The 6,873-nt window shown below is 43.5% G+C and overlaps 1 long non-coding RNA gene across 1 annotated transcript; it reads right to left on the minus strand.

The window, feature by feature from the left end:
• Positions 1-613: 613 nt before the first annotated feature.
• On the minus strand, positions 614-5,206 carry LOC134356024 (uncharacterized). The gene is made up of 3 exons (XR_010020265.1): positions 5,116-5,206; positions 737-814; positions 614-640 (listed from the first exon to the last, which is right to left on the minus strand). It is a non-coding gene; the product is annotated as an uncharacterized LOC134356024 (long non-coding RNA).
• Between the last annotated feature and the right edge of the window lie 1,667 nt (positions 5,207-6,873).

Genomic DNA, 6,873 nt, shown 5'->3' on the forward strand with positions numbered 1-6,873 from the left:
GTTGGTACTGAACATAATAAGTAATGATAAGCTACAACTATTTATGCGTGACCTTACAAATGAGCATGCTTCTGGTACACAGAACCCCGTGTCCAACTCAACATGTGTGAAATGTCAACTGGCCAGCACTTGGTGTAATCTGAAGAGGAGCTTGTTATCCTGGAGGTTAGCAAGCTGTGTCAATGACAGGAAAATCAAGATCCATCAGCAGAATAAGTATACGAACCAGCTGTTAACAAGCAAAGGATCCTCATCTCATCCACTAACTTCCTCTCACTCTAGTTCCTTTACCGCGCCCATTGATGGAAAACTCAGTGATTTTGTAAATGGTACACACCATGATCACTAGAGGAAATAAAGTTCAAGTTCACTTTTATTGTCATTTGACCCTATACAGTATACCTTCAATAAAACAGTGTTCCTCTGGGCCAAGGTTGCACAACACAGTGCATACAACTCACACACAACGCACGAAGTAACATTATCACTAATAAATTTAATAATAAAATATGTTTCAGAAGTTTGAGATTTAGCATAATGTACATTTATGACACAAGTTAAAAAGCGAATGGTGTAATGCAACTGGCTCTTCTATGTGATGAGAGCTGGGTGGTGGCAGTGAGTTCAGGGCTCTCATGGCCTGGGGAGGGTGAAGGGTGAAAAAGAGATTGAAAGGATTAGAGGGGTTGATGAAGTACCAAATAAACAAGTTGCTTTCTGCTAAATGGTGTCATACCTTCCAGTTTTGTTTCTTTTCCCTTTTCGTGTGGGGAGGTGGTTGATGTCCTTTCTCTTTTCTGTATTTCATGGCTATCTGGAGAAGACGAATATCAGAGTTGTATTGTACATGCACACTTTGACAATAAAATGAACTTTTGTACCTTTGAACCTTCCTCTATTGTCCTTTCCACTGTGCAGTATGTCCATCCTCTACAGTACGTCCTTCCCTGTGGTGTCATTCCTCTACAGCAAGAGTTTCCAACCTTTTTTATTGTCATAAACACCTACCAGTAACCGAGAGGACTGTGGACCTCAGGTTGGGAATCCTGGCACTACAGTCTTGTTATAACTATTGTGTCATTCATAGAACATTGAACAGCTCATGACAGTATGGACCCTTCATCACAGTAAGGTTAAGCAGCTCCTGTTGTTCCCAATAGTCTGTTTTGTTGAAAATGTGCATCATATTGGGGATAATCCGCTTAGATCATAATAGTTGGCATAACTTATTGTGTTCTTCTCTTTAGTTTCTGGTCTCCAGCATTTGAACCTTATGTTTCTCTTTCATCAAGGCTTGATATTTTATATGTGATCATAAGACCATAAGATATAGGAACAGAAGTAGGCCATTCACCCCATCGAGTCTGTTCCACCATTCAATCATGGGCTGATCCAATTCATCCAGTCATCCCATTTCCCTGCCTTCTCCCCATATCCTTTGATGCCCTGGCTAATCAAGAACCTATCTATCTCTGCTTTAAATGTACCTAACGACTTGGCCTCCGCAGCCGCTCATGGCAACAAATTCCACAGATTTACAACCCTCTGACTAAAGTCATTTCTCCGCATCTTTGTCCTAAATGGACATCCTTCAACCCTGAAATTGTGTCTTCTTGTCCGAGACTCTCCTACCGTGGGAAATAACTTTGCCATATTTCATCTGCTCAGGTCTTTTAACATTTGGAATGTTTCTATGAGAACCCCCGTCATTCTCCTGAACTCCAGGGAATACAGTCCAAGAGCTGCCAAACATTCCTCATACAGTAACTCTTTCATTCTTAGAATCATTCTTGTGAATCTTCTCTGAACGCTCTCCAATGTCAGTATATCCTTTTTAAAATAAGGAGCCCAAAACTGCACACAATACTGCAAGTGTGGTCTCACGAGTGCCTTATAGAGCCTCAACATCACATCCCTGCTCTATATCTGTAGAAATGAATGTCAACAATGCATTCCTGTTCCTCACAACCGACTCAGCCTGGAGGTTAACCTTTAGGGTATCCTGCACAAGGACTCCCAAGTCCCTTTGTATCTCTGCATTTTTGAATTCTCTTCCCATCTAAATAATCTGCCCATTTAATTCTTCCACCAAGTGTATGACCATAAACTTTTCAACATTGTATCTCATTTGCCACTTCTTTGCCCATTCACCTGAACTATCTAAGTCTCTCTGCAGGCTCTCTGTTTCCTCAACACTACCCACTCCTCCATTTATCTTTGTATCATTGGCAAATTTAGCCACAAATCCATTAATCCCATAGTCTAAATCATTGACATATATTGTAAAAAGCTGTGATCCCAACACCGACCACTGTGGAAATCCACTGGTAACCAGCAGCCAGCCAGAATAAGATCCCTTTATTCCCACTCTCTGTTTTCTGCCAATCAGCCAATGCTCCACCCATGCTCATAATTTCCCTGTAATTTCATGGGCTCATACCTTGCTAAGCAGCCTCATGTGTGGCACCTTGTTAAAGGCCTTCTGAAAATCCAAATACACCACATCTACTACTTCTCCTTCATCTCAGGAAACCATGCCGGCTTTGGCAAATCTTGTAATGTGCCACCAGGTACTCCATAATCTCATCCCTAACAATCGATTCCAACAACTTCCCAAACACTGATGTCAGGCTAACAGTTCTATAGTTTCCTTTCTGCTGCCTCCCACCCTTTGTAAATAACGGAGTAACATTTGCAATTTTCCAGTCATCGGTACAATGCCAGAATCTATCGATTCTTGAAAGATCATTGTTATTCCCTCTGCAATCTCTCCAGCTACTTCCTTCAGAACCGGAGGGTGCATTCCATCTGATCCAGGAGATTTATCCACCTACAGACGGTTAAGCTTTCTGAGTACCTTCTCAGTTGCAATTTTCACTTCACATACTTCACTTCCCTAACACTCTGGAATGTCCGGTATACTACAGGTGACTTCCACTGTGAAGACTGATGCAAAATAAGCATTCAGTTCCTCTGCCATCTCTGCATCTCTCATTATACTACCTCCAGCATCATTTCCTATTGGTCCTGCCCTCAACTCCCTTTTATCCTTTATATACTTAATAAGATCAGAAGACATGGGAGGAGCATTAAGCTATTAAACCCATTGAGTCTGCTCTGCCGTTCCATCACGGCTGATTAGTTATCCCTAATTATGCTGTCAGCTTGCTTTTACTTGTAGCACATCCATTGAAATAAGTCGGAAGATATTGGCTTGAAGTTCCTCTGAAGTTCCTCACAATTCTCAGAGGCACCACTGTGTGAATAAGACAACAGGCCAAGGCCTCAGTTCAACTGGATATTAACAATACGAAGGTAACATTCAAAGAAGATTAGGAGTGGTTTTCCCATTTACCTGGGAAAATTGACACGGGGCAATTGAACATATTACAATTAAATGCCGGACACGTTACCTGATCAGGACGTTTATTGTTGTGTTCATAAGTCCATAAGATATAGGAGCAGATTTAGACCATTTGACCCATTAAGTCCGCTCTGCCATTTCATCATGGCTAATCCATTTCCCATTCAGTCCCAATCTCCTTCCACCTTCCTGTATCCCTTCATACCCTGGCCAATCAAGAATTTATCAGCCTCTGCCTTAAACATACATAAAGACTTGGCCTCCACATCTGCCTGTGGCAAAGAATTCCACAGATTCACCACTCTCTGGCTTGAGAAATAACCTCTCGACTCTGTTCTGAAAGGACACCCCTCGATTCTGAGGCCGTGTCCTATGGTCTTAGACTCTCCCACCATAGGAAACATCCTCTCCACATCCATTCTATTGAGGCCTTTCATCATTTGATAGGTTTCTATGAGGACACCCCTCATTCTTCTGAATTGCAGTGAATACAGGCCCAGAGCCATCAAACACTCTTCACATGACAAGCCATTGTGTCCTGGAATCATTACCACTGTCTACATCCCCTACCCACCACCAACCCCCACACCCCCCAGCCACCACCCCCTACCAACCGAGTGCAAACATCAAGGTCGCACTGGGAGACCTTTACAGTATCACCAGCTCACCGGCTCTCTCTAAAACAAGCATCCAGGTCATTTCTTCATAATTGCAGAGACTTCAATCATGTTAACCTGCTGGACATTTACACAAATTCCAGCATAGCCACCATGAGAATAACAGACCGGACCATGATTATACAAAGAGATACGGTATTTAAAATTTTATCCCAAGCCTCATCTTGGTCTCCCTGACTACATCTCTATAACGTTAATCCCATTGTCCTGACCACAACTGAAAATGGAGAAACCAATCAAGAGGACCATCACTGTATGGCCTCACGAGGCAATCTCTATGCTTCAAAACTGTTTTGAGTGGATGAATTGGCAGAAGTTGAAGGAGGTCACAACAAAGGGAAAAGACTCAGACCGAGGATCATTCCTCATCTGTGATTGGCTACATCAGAAAGTGTGTACACGACATTGGTACCTCAGGAACAGTCATCTCACATCGCAGCCAGAAGCCCTGGCTGAATGCTGAGGTGTACTCCCTACTAAAAGCCCAGGATGCTGCCTTCAAGTCTGGTGACAGAAGAGATCTCACTGCAGCCAAGTCATCACCATAGGCATCAAGAAGGAAAAGACTGCCCACGCTCAAATAATTCAGGAACACCTGTGCGATGACAATGTCCGGCATATTTCACTGACTACACAAGGAAAAACAGCGTCAAATGTACCGGTGACACCACCCTCCCTGATGTTCTAAAAACTTTAGTGCATGTTTCGAGGTATGCAACACAACACCGGCCACGATAGCTACCCCTCTCCCAAGTGAGCAGCCACTATCTGTAACAGCTACAGACGTAAGAAGGTGCAGAGACCCAACCACAGTAAGGCAGCCAGGCCAGAAAACATCCCCAGCCAAGTACTCAGGGAGTGTACATCCCAGCTTACTGACATCTTCAACACTTCACCCATACAGACTGCTATCCACACATGCTTCAAATCAGCCACCATCATCCCCTCTACACTTTCCGAACTAAATAACTTGTGCCCAGTGCCACTGACGCCAAGCGTCTTTTTTGAATGGATGATAATGGCACAAATCAAAAGTTCCATTCTTGCCACATCGGACACTCAGTATGTGCTTACCAACAGAACAGCTCTACGGTCTCAGATAGTCATGATGCACAATTATTCCTCCCTCACCACCACCATCAAAACGGGTGCCCCAAGGGCTGTGTGCTGATCCCATTGCTGTATCCTCTGCTCACACATGACTGCATGGCCAGACACCCGAGTCATCACATCGTCACGTTCGACATTGGTGGGGCTCATCACCAACAACAACGAGCTGGCCTACAGAGAGGAAGTGGACGAGCTCGACGCTTGGTGCCAGGAAAATAACCGCTTCCTCAACGCGAACAAGACTAAGGATGTGGTTATTGACTTCAGGAGAACTTACACCATTCACACCCCTCCTTACAATGACGACACAATAGTGGAAACTGTGAGCAGTTTCAAACTCCCGGAAGAGCATGTCTCACACAACCATTCATGGTCCCAGAACACATCCCACATAGTCAAGAAAGTTCACTAATGCCTCTGATTTCTGAGGAAGCTAAAGAGAAGTGGACTTTGTACATCTATATCTCCACTACAGATGTTGAGTTGAGAGCATCCTAACAAGCTGCATCACTGATTGATACAAAAACTGCACTGCGGCAGACAGGAAGACCCCACAGCAAATTTTTTTTGCTTATTATTGTGTTCTTTATCCTATTGTGTGTGTGTGTTTTTTTAGTGCTGCATCGAATACTGAGTAGCAATTATTCTGTTTTCCTTTACACTTGTGTTCTGGAAATGACATTAAACGATCTTGAATATGGAGACTTATCACTATGTGACATAAAATGGTGTCAATTCCCATATTTTATTGCTGACTGTGAAACAGATGGTTTTCTGTTGTTTTCAATATTACAGTGATGAATATATATTTTATTGGCTGCCAATCACCAGGAAACAGTAATTGGTACTCTTGGAATATAAAGACTTCGCCTTTTGTGACCTTCCCTGGTTTTGGCATTAAATTACATCCTGAGTAATTATGACAGAGGGAAAGAAATACTCGTTTATTGTCCTTGATCACTTTCCCCAGCTGAGTGTGCCACTGAGAATGTTCAGGCAAAATACCACAGAGCCATGACTCATAAAAAACAGCTGCACATTTGGAAGAGATGAAGTTCTTATTGTCATATAGATAATGAGGGTTACTGTGTACAGAACTGAAAAAGAGTGACACTTTGTAAAGATCAAATGGCTTCATGGGGAACCAAGTGGTGCCTATTGTGGAAAATATTTAAGATTGAGCCAGCTTGGTTGTAGCTGGGAAAATAATGCCGGTAGCCAAAGAACCACAACATTTGTCGATGGATAAGAATGTAGTGGAGCTAAAACGGGATTTGTGAAGCTATAAGTAAGATACGACAGCGGCTATATTTCATTAGGAGTTTGAGGAGATTTGGTATGTCACCGAAAGCACTCGCAGCTATCTGCAGATGTACTGTGGAGAGCATGCTAACTGACTGCATCACTGTCTGGTATGGCGGGCGGGGTGGGCGGGGGGTGGTGGGAGAGCAATAGCACAGGATCAGAGTAAGCAGCAAAGATCTGCAAAATCAGCCAGCTCCATCATGGGCAGTAGCCTCCATGGTATCCAGGACCTCTTCAAGGAATGGTGCCTCAGAAAGGCAGCATCCATCATTAAGGAGCTCCACCACCCAGGACATGCCCTCTTCTCATTGCGACCATCAGGAAGGAGGTACAGGAACTTGAAGGAACACACTCAACATTTCAGGTGCAGTTTCTTCCCCTCTGCCATCCGAATTTTGAGTGGACAGTGAAACCATG

This window comes from Mobula hypostoma, chromosome 13 (genome assembly GCF_963921235.1).
Source record: "Mobula hypostoma chromosome 13, sMobHyp1.1, whole genome shotgun sequence".
Classification (NCBI taxonomy): domain Eukaryota; kingdom Metazoa; phylum Chordata; class Chondrichthyes; order Myliobatiformes; family Myliobatidae; genus Mobula; species Mobula hypostoma.